The sequence below is a fragment of the Narcine bancroftii genome, chromosome 1, assembly GCF_036971445.1.
Source record: "Narcine bancroftii isolate sNarBan1 chromosome 1, sNarBan1.hap1, whole genome shotgun sequence".
NCBI classification, from domain to species: Eukaryota; Metazoa; Chordata; class Chondrichthyes; order Torpediniformes; family Narcinidae; genus Narcine; species Narcine bancroftii.
The window spans coordinates 75,261,665-75,286,166 of NC_091469.1; the positions used below are offsets into that span (position 1 = coordinate 75,261,665).

At 36.9% G+C, this 24,502-nt stretch overlaps 2 long non-coding RNA genes across 2 annotated transcripts in view; one reads left to right on the forward strand and one right to left on the reverse strand.

Annotated features, from left to right (window-relative positions):
* Nucleotides 1-1,003: 1,003 nt before the first annotated feature.
* The window catches only part of LOC138759919 (uncharacterized), a 54,461-nt gene continuing 30,962 nt past the window's right edge, over nt 1,004-24,502 (reverse strand). Inside the window, exons 3-4 of the long non-coding RNA XR_011355230.1 lie at nt 4,485-4,514; nt 1,004-1,217 (exon numbers count right to left, since the gene is read on the reverse strand). This is a non-coding gene — a long non-coding RNA (uncharacterized lncRNA). The remainder of the gene's footprint in view (nt 1,218-4,484; nt 4,515-24,502) is intronic.
* LOC138759905 (uncharacterized) overlaps nt 17,021-24,502 on the forward strand; it is a 138,431-nt gene continuing 130,949 nt past the window's right edge. Inside the window, exon 1 of the long non-coding RNA XR_011355217.1 lies at nt 17,021-17,333. This is a non-coding gene — a long non-coding RNA (uncharacterized lncRNA). The remainder of the gene's footprint in view (nt 17,334-24,502) is intronic.

The window sequence follows — 24,502 nt, forward strand, 5'->3', positions numbered from 1 at the left end:
CATTCTAAGGAAGTTGAAGGAGCATTTTCAAGCTTCTGTCACTCGATTCTTTCACAAGCGCAATGGGACTAATAAAAAAAAAAACTACTCATTTCACAGCCTCAAGGAGAGGTTTTATAAATCTCGCTCCAAATACTTTTACTGGAGATGTGTACACATCCTGTCTGTGCACTGCATATGGGAATACCATAAAGCATATTTTTTTGAATCTTTTATGAATTGTGTTGGAAAACAATTACTTCACTGCCTCTGGGGGGGATCTGTTATAAGCTTTCCCAAGTCCTCCGCAACATTAGTGTGCTGCTAGTCATCACATTCTATTACCATTCTTATTAAAACCCTTTTCCCCTTTTCCAGCATTAAACAAAAGGATCTTTGAGATGATTCCATTCTCTAGCAATTTTAATTCTGTGCTACCAAACCACAGAACACCCAGTTACCATTACTCCAGACCCAGATTTCTGTATTCTATACTGCAGCTGAACCTCCATGTCCTACACACTTTTGTGGGACCCAACTCCAGGTGTACAAGACTTGCCAATACAACTTCTAAGCAGCATCGTCCCTCCTATCCTTTTAAAAGTAAGTGGTTAACGCCAAAATGGTGCTCCCCTCCCACCAAGTCGCTGTGAATTTTGACTTTTGCAAAATAAATACTAAAATGTGTCAAGGCTCTGCTGATCTAATTCAATCTTGCCCCCACCAGCAATATGATGATCAGCTGATATGGATAATTTGTCAGGATGGCCTGAATGATGAAGAAGAGTGAAAAAGAAAAGATGCAAATAAGCAAGCCCAAACTTCTAGTGAAGCATCAATATGGAGCAACATCAATAAGTAATTTCACAGTCCTGAATCAAATCCTGTGGATGGCCATCACAATACAGATGCGTCCACTATGACAATAAAAATCTAAAAAAAACCACAAACTTAACATTCCAAACAAATTTATCATTCAATACACATTACGTTGCATAGAAGCATCAAACTCTGCACGTATTCACTTTGCCTAGCTTCTATATCTCTCTCCCTGGTTCTTAAGTTCCCATAAGGTGTTAACTTAGTCCTGCAGCAAGATGGGTGTAGATTCTACTTGTATTCTTTTCCGTAAATTATATGCTACTTCCGAGCTGGTGACGTAGAGCGTAAAGTCGGTGATGATGTGACTTCTTCTTCATTATCTTCTTGCAGTTCCTCAAATTACGGGCCTTTTTTTTCTGTGGGGGAGAAAAGCCCAAAAGTAAAGTTTTCTGATGGGGGACAAGCAAAGCAAAAAACATCACATGGAACATATAAAGCAGAAAATCTCATGGAATAAAAAATGAAATGGAATCTGACCAGGAGGATTAAGTGTGAAAATTTGATTACCTTCAATGGTTTTATCCCCATAACCTCAGCAACACACATGCAATCATTGCCAGTTGTTTCTCTTTTATTCAAGTTTAGTTCCCCTACAGTAGCCTCTGCTGCCTTCAGTTTTTCACAACTTACCCTTTAAGAGGGAGGAAAGTTTATCATTGAGCGTTATATGTGAAGGTAATGTAGATTACTGGTCTAATGGACATCATGATGTAAAAGTTTTAATATGTGGCTAACACAGCCTGATACAGTGCGATGCTTGGGAGTATGTGGTTAGCATATGGTTGGTAAATGTGTGTCTTGATTAATAGAGATTGGGACGTTGGTAGATTGATCAATGCCCGAGCTGGTGGTGAATTTTGTATATCACTTCCAAATCAACTTTAGTCATTTGTTGAACTCAATGTCCCAATCTCCCTGGAATTCCTGACATTGATCTCCATGATTATCAATGACCTACTGCCTCCTGATGTTTATTTATGTTCTATGAATATAGTCCAACACTTCAGTGTTCCACCTCCTCTTCCCAGGATTTCAATGAAACATCTAATAAAACCCTCTTCCATTTCTCAGTATTTTCTGGATCAGATTCACTTTCTTCACAACGGCCAGAAGCATTTTCACCAGGATGTGCATTCTCTTATTGAAATGAGGGTTTGTTTTCAACAGGAACAGGTCAGTTTTAATTCGTTCTAACATTTTGGGGCATGTGGGTAATAATTAGAGCAGTAAGGACTAATGGGATAAAGAAAATGTTTGAGCATGAGTTCACCAATTTTATCCCTGTTGCATTTTGAAATTAATATTTATTTACAATTAAGATCTCTGATTGAAAGTTATAATTAAAAATAGTCACACATAGTCTTGAAAATCCTGGCAAAGTTCTCATGTCACCAGGTAATGAAAATTCATTCAGTTGGAATATTTTTTACCTTTGACATTTAGGTAGCAAACAAGCAGATTGGATCACAAACCAGTTTTCAAACCTAACAATCCTACCAATGTGTACTCTCAGCACCAACCTTTCCCATTTGAAAATTAGAAAATTGTGGTCATGTTGTCATTGCAGTAAACATGTTGTGATTTCCCAGTTTGCCTCAGCCACATCTGTAGCTCTGGTGAGCATTAAAGGTCTCATCTGCTACAACTGGAAGGTAAGCAAAAGTTACTAGGTTATCCTAGTGCCCTAGCTAATAGCTCCTCTCTCAAAAATGTTTCTGTTTATGGGATCTTGCTGTATGTAATTTATCTATTATATTTTCTCTACAAAGCAGTGGTGACCGTGCTTTAAAATAATTATTTTGCAAGCATTATGATAACACTGATGTTCACAATAAGGCATTTTATGAATGTAGGTTCTTTCATTATGAGGTGTACCATTCAAATTATGTACACCATTATTTTGAAGCAGCATCTCCAATATTCTGCGAACAATTGTATAGGGAGGGCTACTGGTTCTACAATTCATATATACCTCAACTGAATTAAAGAGCAAATTTTAAAATGTTTTTATTCATATCTAACATTTTTCTTTTCAATGAAAAAGTTATATATGTCAAATATGAGTTGCTTTATATCATGTTCTGTCAATCAGCTCAGTAGGTTTTATGCATTAGTTACTGGTATATTGGCACACTTGAAGGGGGTTTCAAAGGGAGTTGAAAATAAATAAAGTTCCATCTGACAGTTTCTCATTTGTGGGAAAGGAATCAAAGCTGTTTGAAACTTCATTTCCAGTCTCATACCCTGAAGATTGTGGTGTGATAATTCTGGATGGAATAGCTTATCTGAGAGGATTAGGTAAAACACGTTCTTTCTATTACTGGTGACTTCAGCTTGTTCAACTGTGTCACTCGGTATCTCTGCCCCTACATATGTCACTAATCTTATCTATATCTTTTCTGCTGCTTCTCTCAGACTTCCACCCTTTACATTTTCACCTTTAATTTCATGAATACATCCAGTACAGTACATTCATATTAACCCTCCTTTGCAGCATTTATGTAGTGTTACAACAATGTTGTCCCTATATTTTCCATTTTAACAAAATTATATTTTGAATTTCAACACTATTCTGGTGTATAACCAATAAATTCTACAGATGAGTTCTACTTGCATGAGTTCTACTCCTCACAAAAATGCATTGAGTTATTACATAATAAAAAAGGATTTGCAGTGAAGATACATTGACATAATCGATGTAGTTATATAAAATTTAATTAAAAACAAACTGTTTTTGTCAATATCCACTGGGTGAATTTTAAAGTTATATAATCATGACCTGCTAAAAGCTTTTAACAAAGATCAATCTGGTCTATACAAATAAAAAGGAAGTTAATGGATGGATTCAGCATCATTCAGTTAAAGTTTGTTCCTCAACTTGGCATATAGGTAGCAAATTCACTGAGGCAACTAAACCAGATTAAGATAAAGATGTTAAAATTTATTGAAAGCTTGAGTAAGGAGAATATGTTCAAACATCAACATTGCTAAGGTTAAGTAAGGATGTTGAATTATTTTGTCAGAGAAGAAGTAAATACTTGCAAAAGTACTCAATAAAAAACTACTCTGTTGTTCCTTATTCAGGTAATTAACATCTCAGTTACATTTGGTGAAATCAAGTAATTACTGCAATCTCAGCTCACGGCTGTGTCAATACAAATTCCGCACCACGGTAGTTGTCTATAGCAAAATGTTCCTGTTCTTTCATCATTAATCTTTCCCTTTTAAATGGTGTTAAAGACTTTGCTTCAATGGCCATCTGTGCTAATTATTTTGAAAGAAAATTTCTTACAATTTATCATTTTATTCAATTCTACGGTAGGCTACTTTTTTTTGCGTTTTGTGTATGAAAAATTATGTACAGTAAAAATTTGAAATTTTGACATGCATTCCCAATTGATAAAACATTGACTGGGAATACAGAATGAGAATGAGCTGTTCAATGCAAAAGCTAAGTTTAATTGGCTCTGAGCTGTTCAGAGCCTGATTTCTGGCTTTGCTGTTGCTTAAATCATGGTCTGGAATATCATGCCATTAGACTTGTGCTCCTTATGATATATTTGGGAGTACAACAATACACATTAGGCAAGAGAGGCAGTAAAGGAGTGAATCATACCACTGACCTTTTACTTCAATCCAGGCTTAAATTCCTCCTAAAGGGATGGAATGAAAATGTTAATCACTATGCAAAGACACTGAGAGGCATTTTTGACCATTGCATTGGTATGTGTAGAACAGGACAAGTCACAAGGAGATGTTTACACCAAAGAACTTAAAGCTGCCTACTGTCTCCATCTCAGCACACATGTTGCAGACCAGGAAGTGAGGTCGACCCCTCATCCAATCTACTAGGCCAGTGATTCTCAACCTTTTTCTTTCCACTCACATACCACTTTAAGTAATCCCTATGCCATAGGTTCTCTGTGATTAGTAAGGGATTGCTTAAGGTGGTATGTGAGTGGAAAGAAAAAGTTTGAAAACCACTGTTTTAATTGTACCTCATTGACTCGTTATATGCGTGGTTTCATAACTCTAAAGGAAATGGGCCAATGTCAATTTTTCTTAAGCAAAATATCTTAGTAACCATTGTGTCTAGAGCAGTGATTTTCAACCTTCCCTTCCCTCTCACATGCCACCTTAAGCAATCCCTTACTAATCACAGGTACCTGATGGCATAGGGATTACTTAAAATGGTATGTGAGTGGAAAGAAAAAAGTTGAGAACCACTAAACTAGATGTTCTCTTTCCCTCTGTACTCCCACTCACCATTGTTAGACATCCTGTCTGAAGCAATGGTGTCATCAGCAATCTTATAGATGGAGAAGGAGTAGTGTTTGGCCATGCAGTCATGGGTGTTGAGAGAATATAGTATGGGCTGAACACACAGCATTTTGGAGCTCCAATGTTGAGGTGATCATAGAGGTGGCATTTCAGCCAATCTGCGGTGATTGTGGAGAGAGAGGTAGAGGGAAAGATAGAGAGATAGAGAGGGAGATAAAGATAAAGAGAGAGAGAGAGCAAAACACAAAGAGAGAGAGAGAGAGGAAGTTCGTGGAGGTCACTAACCTGGTAAATGTTAGATGTGAATAAACTTTGGAGAGATGCAAGTCTGGCAATTATTTGAACTCAGGTCAGCCTATAGAAAACATCACTCCTTTTTATCCAAACCCAAAGCAATACTGCATCAATATTTGGCTACAAAATCATCTTTTACCTCCACCCCTGTTAATAGTAGGTTTTGTCAAATGTTATTGTTCCCAGCCAAACTATTACATTTGCATCAAAAACATATTTTACAGTTTAATAGAAAAGAATAGAATGCTTTCAGCACAGAAGGAGCCCATGAAACCTATCATGGACATATCGACTCCCTATCAGAGCAATTCATAAATTCTACCAACCTTGATGTTGCTTAAAAAATATATTTATTCAATGTTATCTTGAAGACCACAATAGAAACTGCCTCCATCAGATTTGAAGGCAAAGGATTCCACATTCAAACCGCTCCCTGTGTAAAACTATACTTCTTCCTGTCACAGTTATTTCAATTCATCTTTATTTTCTACCTGTGACCTCTAGTTCCTCACACTCCCATCTCCAGAGAAGTAGGCTCTGTTATCTACTCCATCCAAAACCATCATCATATTATATAATTCTATTAAATCTCCACTCATCTGTCTCTCCTCTTAAAAAAAAAGGTCCCAGCCTCTCTAATCTATCCTTTTAACTGTAATTTATTATCCAGGAACCGTTCTCATTAATCTTTTCTGGACTCTCTCCAATCCTTTCTCATCTTTCTAATAATGAGGTGACCAGAAATGAAAAATGGAAAACAAAACATCAGCTGAACCCCAATTAGTCATTTGCAAAGGCTCAGCAACATTTTCTTCTTTTGTACTCTTTATGAAATCCAGAAGAGTGTATGACCTATCAACCACTTTCAATGACTTGTTAGGCCTGGCTTCCATGGCTTCTGCACCACTTTTAGAGCAGTATCCTCTCCTCATTCTTCTTCCCCATGTGCACCACCTCCCATTTCTCTATGCTAAAGCATTTTCTCAAAAATCTGCCATTCCACCAATTGTCTACATCCTGCTGGAATTTATCAGCAGCTTCTTCACAATTCAAAATACTTCCAAATATTGTGTCATCGGTAAATATAGAAATTGACACCTGTACCCCCAAATTTAGATTATCGATACAAAAAGAAAAGGCCCTACTCTGATAGCTGAGGAATACCTTCCAGACCAAACAGCAATATTCATTACAATGCTTTATTATCTATCATTTAGTCAACTTTTCATCTAATGTTCTTTTTTATGCTATGCGGTTCATCTTCACTGATAAGCATGAAATAACCATATCAAAAGCCTACTGGAAATCCTTGCATATCATTTTAATGGCATTTCCTTCATCAACTCTATTCCTGACAACATAATTCAACAAATTGGTTAAGTATGAATAAATATGTGCTGGCTTATCTTATTACCGTATGTTTTGACAAATATGTCAACCGCCATTTTCAGCCTAATTTTAAGGGTTTTGTAGTATATCAAGCACAAGTAATTAAAAAAATACCTCAGCCTACCAGACAGCAAAGGCACTGGCCCACTGAGCTGGAGCACCGACATCGTGCTCCTGGTGGGAGCAAGAACTTCGGCCTACCAGGCAGGAGTTGTGACAGTGACCTCAGGGTCCAAGGTCAGAGTGGTTATGGCAGAAACCAGCGGTGGGGACGTGTCGGGGATCGGCAGCGCCAGTGGTAGGGAGGTGCTTCCATCATCGATTTATATGCTAAATTGGCATCAATCTGTTTTTTCAGTGAATTTAAGGTCTCAAAAGTATATCCGGTGTATGTCGACCACTCCTTTTTGAGAATTTTTTTAGGATTTCACAACTTGACTTATATGCTGAAATACACAGCAATCCATTTCCTCCAGGTGACTCGCAGTTAGCGTGATGTCATTACAGTGCCAGCAACCCAGGTTCAAATTAGGCACTGTCTGTAAGGTTGCACATTTTCCCAGTTTCTGTATGGGTTTCTCTGGGTGCTCCAGTTTCCTCCCACCCTTCAAAATGTACTGGATGTAAAGGTTAAAACCTTGTGTTTTTGATTTGTAGTTAATTTTGTGCCTATCCCTTTAAGAAAAAGTATTGTTTGTAGTGTTACCATAGTGACTATGACATCATATGTCATAATATCTGAGCGAACCAAGAGCTTGCATCTCATTCTTCGAAGAATTATGAAGGAGAAGTAAGCTCAAGATACTTTTCTTTTCTTATTTTGTCTATTTCTTTTTATATCTGTTTAAAGTTGAATTTTGTTATATCATTATACAGTATACTTTGTTTATTCATAATTATGAAAATTTCAGGGTGAAGTTATGCAAAATGTTTATTTGTTTTAACAACAGATTAAAGGTAATTAAAGCCGCATCTACAAAGTTTGGTGTATTGGATTAATAAGATAGTACTTTGGAATATTGTCGCTTATGTCTCTTTGAAGATGACATGGTTTGAAATTGGGAAATACTAGAACTTGGAAAGTGACATTTATATTTTGATTCAAAGAAAAGTAATAATTGTGAACTTTGTTTTGAAGAAAGGCTCATTGTTGTGGAAAAAGAAACTTTAATACAGAGGAATTACTGCTTAGGAAGCCTTTATTTTAAAAGCCTGGTACCAGGGAGAGACTGGTATCTTCTAAAAGTGAAGATCCAAGTTCCTGCCAAGCTAGAAGAAGCTTGTACATTTATAATCGGAATACATGTGATATCAGGAACATTTGCAACTGAAAAAACAAAGCTCTTTACAAATTGTGTCCAAAATCCATCAACTTGAAGGTCATTAATTCTTATCAAAAGAGAAAGAGAACCAAAGGAAACTTGTGAGAAAAATTCAGTACCCCCTGTTAGAGATAACACTCCTTAGCTCATCCATCTTTTAGCTTCAGAGTGGACTGACGGAGGAGCCAGGGTGGGGGTTTAGAACAGCAATGAGCCATTTGTTCGGGGCAGACAGTAAGGTTGTGTGTCAGCTATAATGTTGTAAGAGACTAAACAATAAAAACAAATTGTGAAGCTTCAAATCATAAAATTTCCTCCATAATCATAAAATTTGTCTGAAATAATTAATTGATTTAAAAGCTAGAAGCATTTGAGCTTTAACAAGAAGTCCAGTTTTCTGTTAGAATATTCCAGGAGTCTCTATGAGAGCACGTCTGTCTGACTGGAGACACCTGTAACCTTGGAGAGATAAGATAGAGCTCTGGTTTGCAGAATGTAGCAGGAATCCCAGAAGAATGTTTTGAAAAGTAATAAAAACAACTGATAAGAAAGGCTGTGTGCTTATTCACAGATCCAAGACAAGCCGAGAAATCCTCTTAAGGGGATCAAGCAAGATACAAATTTGTTTACAGTTCCCAGAAACCAGGATAAGCCAGGAGAAGACAGGTTGCAGAGTGAAGAAATCAAGATGGATAAGAAGTCTCATTGGGCTAAAGACCTTGAGCAAACAACTCCTCTCAAAGATTTGTTTGGTTGTGAGTTGAGACAGCAAGACAGACCAAGAATGCTTGGCAGGAGTTTGGAGCCAGCCACTATTGAAGAAGTGGCTTCAACTACCAGGCAAGAAGGGGTCACAATCAAGGCTCTGCAGACTTCATCAGCTGTCTTAAAGATTAGTGGAACTGAAACAGATGAATGTACATTGCAAAACCCCACTGGTGCTGTACCGAGTGAAATGCTGAAGATAGAGACTCAAATCAGTGATATCTGAAAGTTCAGATGTGAATCCTGATTATAGTATTTCCAAGGTTATAAGCATAGGAAGAACTTCAAAGTCTTCAAAGGCATCTAGAGCAAGTAAAGCTTTGTTTGCTTCAACCATATTAGCTATGCATGCTAAGGTGAAAGCAAATTTGGCTACCACCTGTACACAACATGAGTGGTTGGAGAAAAGACATGCTCTCGAAGATATGGAAGCTGAAATCAAGAAACAACAATTCCAGAAAGAACAAAAATGATTATTGAAGAGAGAAAAGAAAAGACTGGAGTTTGAGGAACAAAGTGCTATGAATATGGTCAAAATAAAAATATTAGCTCAGGCTTCTGAAAGATTTATCACCCAAAGTGAAATACCCAAGAGGCTAGCACCTAACATTCCAGCAGATGAATTGATACCGCAGCCACAAAAAATGAGTATACTCGAGCAAGGAGCCACGGGTGTCGCTGCTAGTGCGCAAGTAATAATGACTAACCCTGTGGAAAGGGCTAGTGACATTCACTCTTTTTTTTAATATATAATTTTTTAATTTTTCACAGTGAACCATATCAACCAAACATATACAAAGGTTTCTTATTAAATATACAGTCATTTTCTCCCTTTTTTCCCCCCTACCCTCCCTCCCCCTTCCCACAACCCCAAAACCAATAAATATTCAACATATACAATACAATAAAACCATAAAACAATGTCTTCACACAATGAAAAATAAACAAGAAAAATGTGTCATCTGTTTTTACACAATGAATCAAATTGTTTTGTCTTCTTAATCATTTTAGGGGGTGAAGGTCCAAGGCAAACTCTCTCTGTTATGTTCCATGTACGGTTCCCAAATTTGTTCAAATAATGTGACTTTATTTTTTAAATTATATGTTATTTTTTCCAATGGAATACATTTATTCATTTCCATGTACCATTGCTGTATTCTCAGGCTCTCTTCCATTTTTCAAATTAATATTATACACTTTTTTGCTACTGCTAAGGCTATCATAATGAATCTTTTTTGCACTTTATCCAATTTGAGGCCTAATTCATTACTTCTTATGTTACTTAAAAGAAAGGTCTCTGGATTTTTTGGTATGTTATTTTTTGTGATTTTATTTAATATCTGATTTAGATCTTCCCAAAACATCTGTCCATCTGTTTTACCTTCTATTTCTCTGTGAAGATCTTGGTCTTCTTCTGTGTCTATACCTGTGTTTGTGTCTTCTTCTCTTCTTTGTTTCTGTGTCTCTTCTGATTCTCCTGGTGAGTTGCTTTGTCAGGCCTCTTCTTGCTGGGCCTCTTGTTGTTGATCCTCCCCTCCTGGGCTGCGCATCTGTCGGGCCTCCTGCTGCTGCTCTTCTTGCCATTCACCCCGTCAAATTTCTTCCTCTCCTGGTTCCTCACTCACTCTCCTGCCACCTTTCTCATCTTCCAGCTGTCCTGGTGTCGGGCATCCATCAGCTGGTCGCACCGTGGATGCCCACTCCTCGGCTGAGCCCCCCTCTCATCGGTGTTTCCTTTTACCTTTGATTGCGCACTGAACACTTTTGTTTGGCTCAGAGAGCCATTTTTGCAGTCCACTGGTTGGGGGGTCGTGACTCCGCAGGGCCGGAATCAACCTCAGAGATCGGGTGCTCTTTGCCACCACAGCTCCCTGTTCCTTCGTACAAGTAAGGCCTTTTTCTTTCTTTTCTGGTGACTTTTCTTCTTTTTTCCCCCCATTCTTTTTACTTTTTCCTTCTTGGGTGTCATCTTATCTTCTCTGCAACTTTATCTTCTATTTCTTATACTTTATATTTGTTAAGCTTTGTATTTTCTTGACTTTTTTTCTTTTTTTCTGGAGAGAGCTGGTTTTACCCTACAGGCCACTACCCCATCACGTGACTCCCCTGACATTCACTCTCTTCAGAGCACACAATATATATATCATTCCAAAAGGAGAGTATTTTAAAAAGGTTCAACCATCTGAGTTGATATACTCAACTATTGATGCCTCTTCATGTTGCTGAGAAAGCAGTGGCAAGTCAAGGATCCCCATCAATGCCATCACTTATAACTCAAGGTCTATACCAATGGCACCAGTTCAAGTTCCATATGCTCCATTCACAACAAGACAACCAGACACAACCAAGACAATATATTACCACTCATAGCAAAACAAAATGAAATTTCTTCTCTGTTAGAGCAGTAAGAAGGTTCATATGGTTTACCTCAGAAGGAAATTCCAGTTTTTAACCGAAATCCATTACAATATCTGACGTTCATGAAATCCTTTGAACATTACATTGAAAGTAATACTAAGAATACTAAAGATCGTCTATATTATCTAAAGCAGTAAACTGGAGGACTGGTGAAGGAGTTAGTCAAAAGTTTCCAATATATGAATCCAGAACAAGGTTTTGAAAGGGCAAAAGAATTATTGCATCATCATTAGGGCGATGAACATAAAATCGCAAGAGCCCACAGAGACAAGATTCTTTCTTGGTCAGCAATAAAATCAGAGGACACAAAGGGTTTACAAGCATATGCACTCTTTCTGAGAAGATGTTGTAACACAATGGGAAGTAGTGTATATTTGCAAGAGCAGAATTTGCTTGCTAATTTGTCAATTATTATATGTAAATTACCTTATAAAATGAGGGAATTATGGAGAACCAAAGCTGCAGAGATTAAAGGGATGCCATTTTTGAGGATTGGTAAAAATTTTGGAATGTCATGTATATGTTTACCCCATACCAGCATTTGAAAATATTAAGTTCCTAAAGATGTAAAGAAGTCTAAATCATCATCTCAACAGAAACCAAAGGGAAGTACCTTTATTACTGCTGTGTCGGATACAAGCACAAGAATGAACAAGTAAACAACAGAAAAAGAAGATCAGACTGTTCAGGAAAGCTGTTTGTATTGCAAAGATAAACATGCTTTAGAAAAATGTTCATGATTTAAGAAAAAGTTATATGACTAGAAATTAACCTTTTTAAAGAAGAATGGAATATATTTCAGTTGCTTGTGTAAAGGACAAATGTGCAAAACTTGTAATAAGTGACTCAGTTGTTTAAAACATCCCAAGTTACTGCATACTCAATGAAGTAAATTTGAGAAGGAAGTCAAACAATCTGAATCCAAGACTAAAGACACAGTCAAAGAAAATGCTTCAGCGTTGGGTCAGACAAACAGTCTTACTGGGGCTAGTGACAAAGCTCTCTCAATAGTTCCTGTACAGGTTAAAACTAAAAAAGAAAGTTTCATACTGAAGACCTACACATTTCTTGATCCAGGAAGTACCGCATCATTTTATACTGTTGAATTAATGAATAAACTTAATCTTCATGGTAAAAGATCACAAATCTTGTTGAAGACAATGAATGATGAAATGAATATTGAAACTCGTATAGTTTCACATTTACAGATTGCTGGATTGAATAGCAATGAATTTTACAATCTTTCAAGTGTATATACTCAGAAGATTCTGCATGTGAATAAGGAGAATATTCCCTATCAGGATGATATCAAACACTGGGATCATCTAAAAGACATTTGCTTACCCAAGATTGATGCTAAAATCAAGATGATAATTAGATTAGATGTGTCAAAAACTCTCGAACCTCAAGAAGTAATAAGGAGTCAAAATGGCAGACCTTATGCCTCGAGAATGTTGCATGGATAGACAATTAACAGACCATTAGGAGGAAATAAGAATAATGATCAGGAGTCATCGAATACAAATGACAACCACATTTCAGTTGTCAAACTTAATGATCTGTTGGAACAACAGTTTAAAATTGATTTCCATGAATGTCTCAAAGATATTCAAGAACCTTCGAAGGAGGATAATCAGTTTCTGATTTAGTTCCAAATGCTGTTAAACATATTGATGGTCATTACTGTATAGCATCACCTTTGAAGGAAAGAGAAATTTCTATGCCTGATAATAAAATAATTGCAGAACAGCATATGCTGAATTTGAAGAGAAAATTCAAAAGAAATTCTTCCTTTCATTTGGAATATGCCAATGTCATGTTGGACATGATAACCAAGGGTTATGTAGAAAAGGTATCAGAAGATATCTTGGAATGTAAAGATAGTGGAAAATGGTATTTACCTCATCATGGAGTTACATATTCACAAAATGAGAAACTATATGTAGTATTTGATTGTGGAGCATCATTTCAAGTCTCAACTTTTACAAGGTCCAGACTTAACCAGTACTTTAATAGGCATTTTGATAAGATTTTGTAAAGAGATTATTGTAATTGCTACAGACATTGAAGCCATGTTTCGTCAAGTGAAAGTACCATCAGAAGATCACGATTTTCTGCGATTGTTATGGTGGCCTTATAATGATTTCATTAAAGATATGATTGAATACAGAATGACAGTTCATTTGTTTGGAGCAACTTTGTCATCAAGTTGTGCAAATGTTGCTCTCAGGAAATGTGCTGAAGATAATGAAGAGCAATTTAGTTCTCAACCTATAAACATCGTCAGAAATAATTTCTATGTCTGTCTTCAGTGATTTCAGAAAAAGAGGTAATAGATCTTTATCATGAGTTAAAAGAGATTTCTTCCTTACAAAATGGATTAGCAACAGTCGAGATATGTTGGCTGTTATTCCTGAGGCAGAAAGAGCAAAGGAGATAAAAACATCTTGACTTGGATTGTGACCTTATACCTGTCGAAAGAATTCTAGGAGTGCAATGATGTGTTCAATCTGATGTTTTCAAATTCAAAACTGTTTTGAAAGAATGACCTTTAACAAGAAGAGGTATTCTTTCAATCGTAAGCTCAATATATAATCCTTTGGGAATATTGGCACTAGTTGTACTAATAGCCAAGAAAATTCTGCAAGAATTGTGCAGAAGAAAATTTGGATGGGATGAAACTATACTAGATTCTATTGCACAAGATTGGATTGTGAATCTTGAAATGCAAGAAAATTTTGAAGTCAACAGATGTTTTAAACCAACAGACTTTGGAATTGCCACATTTGCTCAATTTGCTGATGCAAGCGAAGGTGGTTTTGGTCCTGTCAGTTACTTAGTACTGTGAAATAACCAAGAGTGAGTACATTGTGGGTTTGTAATGGGAAAAGCCAGAGTGGCTCCATGAAAGCCAGTCACCATACCTCAAATAGAATTAACTAAGGCAAGAAAAATGGACACTGTGTTAGGAAGAGAATTACAGATGGAGTTAACAGATTCTATGTTTTGGACTGAAAGCACATCAGTAATTAATAACAAAACCATGAGGGATTTTTTTTTCCATTCTGACTAACAGAATTAATGGGATTGAAAAGATTTTGAATGCTAAACCTGGACAACAACAAATGGCAGATTTGCCACAAGGTAGAGTTTCACCTGATGAACCCCCATTTACATATGTGGGAGTTGATTATTTTGGTCCTTTGCAAGTAAAATGAGGAAAAAGTGTTGAAAAATGATACTGAACTATTTTTACCTGTTTGACTATGAGAGCAATTCATAATGAAGTAGCATCATCACTTGACACAGGCTCTTTTATCAATGTTCTTCAACCTTTTTATCACCAGACGTCGTCAAGTAAAAGAATTACGCTCTGATAATGGATCTAACTTTATAGGTGCTCAACTAGATTTACGAAAAGCTATTCAAAATTGGAACCAACATCAAATTCATGATGTATTACTTAAGAAAGAAATTAGTTGGATATTTAACCCACTCACAGGATCACATCATGGAGGAATGTGTGAAAGAATGATTAGATCAATCAAGAAAATTCTTAATTCCATTTTGAATAGTCAAATGCTGAATGATGACAATCTTCAGACAGTATTGTGTGAAATCAAAACTATTTTAAATAGTTGTCCAATAACAAAAATTTCTGTCGATTAAAATGACATCGAGACACTTACATCAAATCATCTCTTACTTCTTAAATCTAAACCTTTAATGCCTCTGGTTCAATTTCATGAAGAAGATATTTATGCAAGATACAAATGAAGACAAATGCAGTTTATTGTGGATTTATTTTGGAAAAGATGGATTAAAGAATATCTTTCATGATTACAAGGAAGACAAAAGTGGTCTAAAGCTAAAATTTTGTGTGCGGAGAGATTGTAATTATCATGGATGATTCTGCACCAAGAAATTCTTGGTTGCTGGGGAAAATCGTGGATACATTTCTGGACAAGAAAGATTTTGTTTGGCAAGTGCAGATTAAAACCAAGACTGGTTACTTAAACCAGCAATTAACCTATTACTAAAATCTGCCTTTTACAAGAAGCAGAAAGTTTTGATTTCTAATCTTAAATTTACTTTTGTATCTGTAATTTTAATTATTATGTATTAGTCATTAATGTTTATTATAATAATTAGGGACTGGAATGTAAAGGTTAAAACCTTGTGTTTTTGATTGGTAGTCAATTTTTGTGCCTGTCTCTTTAAGAAAACATATTGTTTGTAGTGTTTCCATAGTGACTATGACATCTTATGTCATAATATCCAAACGGACCAAGAGCTTGCATTTCATTCTTCAAAGAATTATGAAGGGGATGTAAGCTCAAGATACTTTTCCTTCGAATTCATCTTAATTTGTCTTATTTTGTTTTAATTTTGTTTACTTCTTATATCTGTTTAAAGTTTGGTTTCCTGAATTAATAAGGTAGTAATTCGGAATATCGACACCCACGTCACTTTGAAGATCACATGTTTTGAAATTGGGAAATACTAGAACTTGGAAAGTGTTGCCTATACTGCATTGTAGGGGTGTATTTGGGTGTAAATGACTGCAATTAGATTCCAAGTTTAAATTTAAATGTAAAAAAAGGATGATTAATTCTTTTAAATGTGAAAATTTAATCCTGACTCGGTCTTTCTAAAAGCTTTCCAACACGCTGGTCAAACTAACTGGCCTATAATAAGTAGACATCCTTCTCTTTTTTGATCAAGGGAGTAATTGTTTCTTGATCCTCTGGTATCATCCCATATCTAAAGAGTATTGAACAATTATGGTCAGTGCCTCCTTAATTCACTTCCATATGGCCCTCAGAATCTTAGGAAGCATTTCTTTCACACTTTGTGACTTACCTATTTTAAGTTCAGTTAACTTTTCTAATACCTCATTATCATTTTTAATGTATCTATTATATCATTAGTCTATTCCTTCACTATTACTTTGGATGCATTGTTTTCCCTGGTGAATATAAAGGTAAGCACTCATTTAGCACCTTAACACTGGTCTCAGCATTAACATGCCCATTGTTGGCTTAAATGGGCCTGGCTCCAGTAACTAAATCTATAGGACATTTCTTGGAGTCCATTTATGTTCACAGCAATTCTCTTTGCCTCATTTTATTGTAGCTTTCACTTCCCCTCTGATTCTTTTATAATTATATTGGTTCTTGCTAGGACTTACAAGCTGGTAGTTGTCCATAAGCACCCTTTGTTTTGCTTTATCCCCTTCTGTATCTCTTTCAGGGATGTCTAGATTTCCTTTATTTTCTTCCAGGGATGTCTGGATGTCTTTGTTCTTCCTTTGCTCCTCATGGAAATGTGCCCTGCCTGTTCCTGAACCATCTCTTCCTTAAAGCATCTCATTACTTTGCTACAGCTTTGTGAACATTTGGATCTAGTTTAGTTAGACTAGATCAACTCTCCTTTTATTGGATTTGGCCTTCTAATTAATTAATTTTGCTTGCATTTTTATTTCACTTTTTACTCTAGCTAATCTAGACATTTTGATTGTTTGATCAGTATCTCCTAAATTTTTACTATAAAAACCAGCCCCACCTCATTCCTTAGAACCAGATTTAGCAATGCCTCATTCAATAATAGAATCGTAAACTCCTCCAGAAATTTATCCTGCACACATTTTTGAAACACTGCCCCCTCTCTGCTCCAAGCTCTATTTTCTCCAGTTTACATTGGGTAATTAAACTCACTCATCAAAGTGTTCCCTGTAATGTCACTACATAATTCTCCCAATATTCTTATCTCTAGATGTACATATTAAACTTTAACTTTAGCTGTCAACCTTTGTGAACAGTTTTCTTAAAATTTACCTCCAGACTTTTGGCTTTCAACCTGGTAATTTCCCAATGTCAAGATCATTTTTAAGAATTTGCTTTTCCATATATCTAAAAATCATCAAATCAAGATCAGGCTTGATTCATACCACTCAGTGCTGCCTTCGCCGGATCCACCCACAGATGAGTCATCCTGTGAATGGTGAGTGAAGGAAACTCACTCTCTCCGTGTGTGTGTGTGTGTGTGTGTGTGTGTGTGTGTGTGTGTGTGTGTGTGTGTGTGTGTGTGTGTGTGTGTGTGTGTGTGTGTGTGTGTGTGTGTGTGGTGTGTGTGTGTGTGTGTGTGAGAGATTCCCATTTTGTAGGGTTAATGGGGTGCCCTCTTGGCAGATCTACAACCACGTGGTCACTGGCCTGATCTGCAGGGTTTCGGGTGTGAAGGGGAGAGGATGCACGGGAAAGGTTTCATCCTCATCACTCTCACCCCTCTCCCCCAACCACACGTGGAGCCTTTTCCATTGCTGGACAATAGCCTGGTCCTTAACTGGGTCTATTTGCCAACTGGAGACTTGAGCTGTGTGCATCTACTACATTTTAAGCAGCCTTTAGGCTACTTTTCTCCCTTTTACCTCAAGGTTGGTGGGTTGGACTTGGACAGCCTGTGCTGTGTCCTGCAGTGCACAGCAGCACTGCTGGACCATCTCCATTTCTTTATTTTGATGGGCATTCTCCAAATCTTTCCCAGGAGAATCGTTTTCCCTTACCCCACACTGATGTTAGAATCCCATAAATCAAAATCCCTTCTTCCCTCACCTTTTCAGCTCACTGATATCTTTCAATGCAAATGAAATGCTTTTTGTCCACATGTTAAATTTGAAATGTTACTGCTACAAAAAACTGTATTTTATATCATGCTATGAAGTTGCATGTAAATGAGTCATTTTAAAATATGATAAATTAAGATAGATTATTTAAAGATAATGTGTATCTTATTTAAGAAACACAGCAAAAGAACATCATTTGTCATTGTATCAATGAACAACATTTTACCTGAGGGATTCAATGCAAAGCTTTTGTGCTTTCTTTAGTTTAGAACATACACCTCTGTGTCAGCTCCCTTGTATTTCTGCTTGTGTTGAAGAATTAGTTTAATTGTGCATTAATATCCACGGCCTCAGGCATTATAAATTAGAATAAATTATCATTTTATTTCTACTTTAGAAGTATTCTATACCCTGAGAAGATTTCACACAGACACACATTCTCTCTCACTCTACACACACACACACACACACACACACACACACACACACACACACACACACACACACACACAGACACACACTCTCTCTCACTCTACACACACACACACACACAGACACACACACACAGACACACACAGACAGACACACACTCTCACTCTACACACACACACACACACAGACACACACTCTCTCTCATTCTACACACACACACACACACACACACACACACACACACACACACACACACACACACACACACACACATGTTCTCAAGATCATCATAGCTGAACTGAATGGTGGTAGTGGAGATGAGCTCCCATTGCTACACAAATGCTCTTCATGGCTTGCATCTCAAACAGCATCCAAGTCCAACTCCTGCCCTTCACATGTGGCATAGTTCTTATGCCTGGTGGAGCTGTTCTCACTGACAAGAGAAAGGGCAAAGGCAAGCCACTGGCACCTTGAAACCAGTTACTCCAGGTAGATGGGGCTCATTAACCACGGATGGTAACTCATCTAGGAGAGGGAAAAGTCCAATTCAAACCTCTGCTGCCCTGTGGCTATACACACTCATGGGAAAGGCTTTGGGAGTAAACCCCAAGAAAAATCCAGAGTGGGAGACTCGAAGGGAATTGACTTCTGTGCTCAGCACTGACTTGACAAGTCCTGCGATGATGCTGGCACCAAATTTCATCATTCCTTTGAACTTGTCATTAGCATGGGTGGGGGGGGGGGGGTGGGAGTGTCCTACTGCATGGGCAACAGATGGATCTCCATATCAACTCTGCTCTGGCTTGCGCCCTGGAGAGGCCACTCCAGCATTTGCCAGAGGTGCTGTATCCATGGACGACCACGACTGAAAGAGGTCAAAAAAGAAAAAAGACAGATTACATTATATTTTATATTGTATAGATAGATTGTGGCAAGTTTTTTTTAATATAGGTCACATACAAATACTTCAAAACAGATCTCGTTTTAAATGCTAGAGCTCTGCTCAATCCAGACAGTCCAGGCTCTGGGTGCCTTTACAAAAACTTTGAAGAATACCTATAATGACTTCTCAACTTGGTGTTAATTGGACATGCTGTGGATTATTGTTTTGGAAAGCAACAGATGAACAGACTCAGAAGATTAGGTCTGGAGCCGCAGTCTGTCTAAGTGAAGTTGGCTGTTCTAAGAGGGTTACATGGTTTTCTCTGAGTGTGTGTGTGTGTGTGTGTGTTTGTGTGTGTGTGTGTGTGTGTGTGTGTGTGTGTGTGTGTGAGAGAGAGAGAGAAAGAGAGAGAGAGAATTCAGTTCTACAGTTCAACAGCAGCTGTTGGAACTGGAACATGACAAGCTGGCAAGATTGTGCAAAAACCCCATTTTGAAGATGGATTGTGAGTTCTTAGTTCAGCCTAGTCAAAGCCCTTATAGTCCATACAAGAGGAGAGGACTGGCTGCATAATGTTTCACTTGAAATAAGGGAAACAAAAAGGAGCTCAGTGGTGACCTGAAAGGAAGAGGTTATAATCTGGAAAACCCTGATGGGGCAAGTTTCTTCAGCAAGACACTGATGTGGCTGGTTAGAAGAAATCAGTTTGTGTCCAGCGAACAACAAATCTCTCCCTGAAAACTGACGAGAACCTTTCTGAATGATAACCATTTACCTTTCAAGCACTAAAGCCTGTTGAAGATTCATAAATGTTAAATTCTGTGCATAGTATAAGAATTGCCTGCAATCAGTGAACTTGGAGGCGTGAGAAGTGAGGTTGGTCTGTTAATTAAAGAACTTTCCTGAACTTATATACATATTACATACATGTGTGCTTAGAATTAGAAGAGGGTTATGTTAGGTTAGGTTAAGTTAAGTTAATAGCTTTAAGGTCTCCAAACAGAGTAGAGATGTAAGGTAGGATCCAGATTTTTAAAAGAAATGGAAGCAATGGTGACTGAAGTGGTAACGTTAATTAAAAAAAATAAATCTTTTATCTTTTTTTCTCAAAAAAGTTTAAATAATGATGATAGTTTAATGAAATGGGAGTTGGGAGAGGGAACTGGGTGGGCACTAGCTTCCAGAAGTCATCAGCTACCTGTGAGTTATCTCACACCCAATATTTTGGGGGAGTTACCGCTTTGGGCGGTTTAAGCAGGAGCAGGTAGTCGTGACTTCCGACCTGTTTTTTTTTTTAATTTTTGGGTTAAGAAGTGAAGGTTTTTTTTAATTATTTTTTTTTAAATAAATATATTTTTTTTAACTCTTTGTTTTCTGATTGTAATTGAGAGGGAATTAGGAGGTTTTGTTTCTCTCCTTTTTTTTCTCTTTTTTGGGGTTTTTTTTTCTCTTTTTTCTCTCTTTTTTAAGAGGATGATGTCACAGAAGATAATAAGTCAAAAATTGAGGATGTTGAATTAGATGAAGAGGAAGATGAGGGGAAAGGTGATAAGAAGAAAAAGAAGAAAATCAAGTACAAATACATTGAGGGAGAAGAGTTTAATAAAATTAAGTTAATTTCGATAGAGAATTTTGAAGATGATATAAATGAAGAATATGGAGAATTTTATAAGAGTTTGAACTTTTTTTCTTTTTTTTTCTTTTTTTTATATAAGGGGAGGGGAAGGGAATAAAAAGTTTATCTGATTGTTTTTCTAAGGGATGTTTTTGTTCTCTCGATGAATTATAAAGGAAACTTGGTATTAATGGAAATTCTGTATTATGTATTATTATGATTTTTTTGTATAACAGATATGTGGTTGATATATGATTTTAATATTTGAACTTAGTTTTAAAGTGGATTTCATTTGTTAAATACATGTATTATGTTTGATTTAAATATATGTTTAAGGGTATTATTTTAGTATTGATTTTTTTGTTGTTAGTAATTTTTTTTGTTGTTAAGTTTTATCCTTTTGTTTGTAAGTGGGTTTTTTTCTATTTTATTTACAACATTGTTAATTAATTCTTCACTCTTTATTTTGGGGGAGGGTTGGACTAATTTTAAATTAGACGATTAATGTTGTATTATAATTATTGGGGGGGTTAATTTGTGTAGTTTAATGATGTAGTATTCTAATTTTTATTATCTTATTTTTTATTATTTCTTTAAATGTAATTTTTATTTTATTCATGTCATAAAATTTTAAATAAAGTTTAAAAAAAAGTTGTTAATAGTAATAAGTTAAAGTGTGATCCTGTTTTCATGTTTAAAGATAATTAAAAGCAACTTTTGTTTAAGTAACCATTTGTCTTGGTGAGTATCTATTGCTACTGGGTTTTAAGATCCTCTGGGTGCGTAAAAGATGGAGGTGGTACTGGTGCTGTTGTCAGAAAGAAGTGTTGCATTTGCATTCCGGGCCAGTCAGGAAATACCACTCACTCACCACAATGAGAGTCAGAGAACAAATTAAACAAGCCAAGGACCAGTCTCTTGAGCAAAGTACCCCCTCGGGAAGCTGGTGGATTATCAGTGGGTATGGGCTGCTTTTAATCTAGATATTTTCGCAGGGTACTAGCCTGTAAACATATTGGCATGGTGTGATGACTTCCAAGCGGTGGAACGTAGTGTGAATTATGAAGGGTCATGTGGCCTCTCTGTCTGGAATCTGGTGGGAATGTAGATTGTAGAGGGTAGTGTGACCTCTCCATTTGCAACCTGATCGGAAGTCACCTCACCTGCCAATCAAAGTCAGAGCTTTCCCACAGTTCAGGATGTATTTCAAATTCTCAAAATTATTCTCTGCAAAATTTTCTTTCAAGAGCCACATTTTTCTCATCAGTACCTAATCTTCTGTAACCATAAACTGAAGGAAGACAAATTATGCAACATACCCTCTTTGATACTGGAGTTTCAATGTATCTCATTTGTGTAAGCATTGAGAAAATAAAGCTTTTTTTTAGGCTGTCAGGTCTTCTGGCCTAAAGCATCATCTTTTTCATTGGCTCAGAATGGAGAGAATATTATGGGAAGCTCAGAAAAAAAAAATCACCGGGGCATAGGAAGAGATTTTTGCATCAACTTTAGGCATGGGTACGAGAAGGCTGGAGAGCAGGTTGTTTTTCAGATTGAAAGCCTGTAACCAGTGGCGTGCCACAAGGATTGGTGCTGGGTCCTGTTAAATGTCATATATATCAATGATTTGGATGAGAATAAAGGTGACATAATTAGTAATTCTGGGGACAACTCCAAAATTGGTGATGCCAGAGACTGTCTAATGATACAACACGATTTAGATCAACTCGGAAAAAGGAAAGAAAAAATGGCAGATGGGATTTAACATGGACAAGTGTGGTGATGCTTTTTGGGAAGTAAAACCAAGGCAAAATGTACACAGTGGATTACTGGATCCGGAGAAGTGTTTTTGCATGAAAGTACAAAGTTCCATGAAAGTGACCACATGGGTAAATAGGGTGACAAAGGCGGCATATTGCATGCTTGCCTTCACTGGTCAGGGAACTGAGTGCAAAAGTTAGGATATCATGTTTCAGGCCACCAGCCCATGCAGCGGCATTGGCCCCACCAAGCGAATCAATGGGTGAACAGCAAGGCCAGTTTAAAGGCCAGCAACCCCAAAATGGCGTTGGCCTTGCTGCACAGCCAACAGACACAGACAGCGTGCAGGGAAGAAGGGCATTGTTATGCAGGAAAGTACAGGAAACCCGCTTTTGTTATGTATTTTATGATGTCAGCCAAGGGGGGCCACAGAGGGAACAGTGCAAGTATAAAAGTCAAGCCTAAGCCCTAATAAAACTCAGAGCTTAACCTGTCTACACTACACATGTAATGCGTGGCTACAAAATAAACATGATACTGTATTTTGAGGATGTAATTGGATGGGGGAGAGAAAAGGATGAGCATATAGACCAGTGGGTCACAAACTTATTTTTCCACTCACATACCACCTGAGGTAATCCCTGACTAATCATAGAGTATCTATGGCATAGGATGGCATAGGTGCTCTGTGGATCATAAGGTGTCATGTGAGTGGAAAAAATGAGGTTGAGAACCACTGATATAGACTGTATACTCTATATGAAGGCTTTCAAAGGCATCACATAAGGAACCACATCAACACTCTCATATAAATATATGGTGCTTTAGGTAACATAATGACATGAACAGAAAATAAGTCACAGGAGGGAAAACAGATAACAGAAAGAGCATTTCACTTTCTGGTTGTTAATAATGGGCTGTCACAAGGATCATTTTTGAACCTTTAGCTAGTTAAAATTTTTAATAATGAATTAGGTCAACAGATGGAGTGTAATATTAAATTATAAATTAAAGGTAAGAATTTAATAATCCAGTGCTGCAAAGTTAGATGAGAAAGTGAGCTTCCAGAAAAGCAGAGACAGTCAGCTTGAGAGAATGGGCAAAATTGCAACAGATGGGATATGGGAAATATGAGGTAAACAATTTATTGGAAAGAACAGAAAATAGATTTTTTTTTAATTTTTTTTAATGATGAGAAACGTGGTGTGTGGAGGAATCTTGCAACACTAGTTCAAGAGACACAAAAAGTAAACAAGCAATTAGAAAAGCAGATGGAACATTGGCTAATATTGCAGTGGCATAGAATAGAAAAGTTCAGACATTATACTGAGATTGCACAGAGCTTTAATGGCCTCATTTGGAATACTGTGTGCAGTTTGGTCTCCATATGTAAAGGTAAATAATGTGGAGTAAATGTTTTATACCCAACATGAGAAATCTGACCTATAAAGGGAAACTGAGTAAGATTAGTTTATATTCATTGGAATTCAGTTAAATAAGAAATTATCTTGTTATTGAGGGTAACGATAGAAAAAAAAAGCTAAAGCCCTGATTTCTCTATTGGTAGAAACATGAACAATCAGAAAATGAAGGGATATAGAGCATTTGCAGGCAGATGTTCAGTTTAAATTGGCACCATGATTGGAATAGACATCTTTGGCTGAAGGGCTCATTAACTTGCAGGTAGTCAGTGGTAAGGAAAACAAATTCAATGGTAGTATTCATTTTGAGAGAGATAGAATATAAAACCAGAGATGTAATGTTGAGGCCTTATAAGACATTGGTCAGACTGCATTTAGAGTATTGTGAGCAGTTTTGAGTTCCTTATCTAAGGAACGATCTGTTGGCATTTGAAA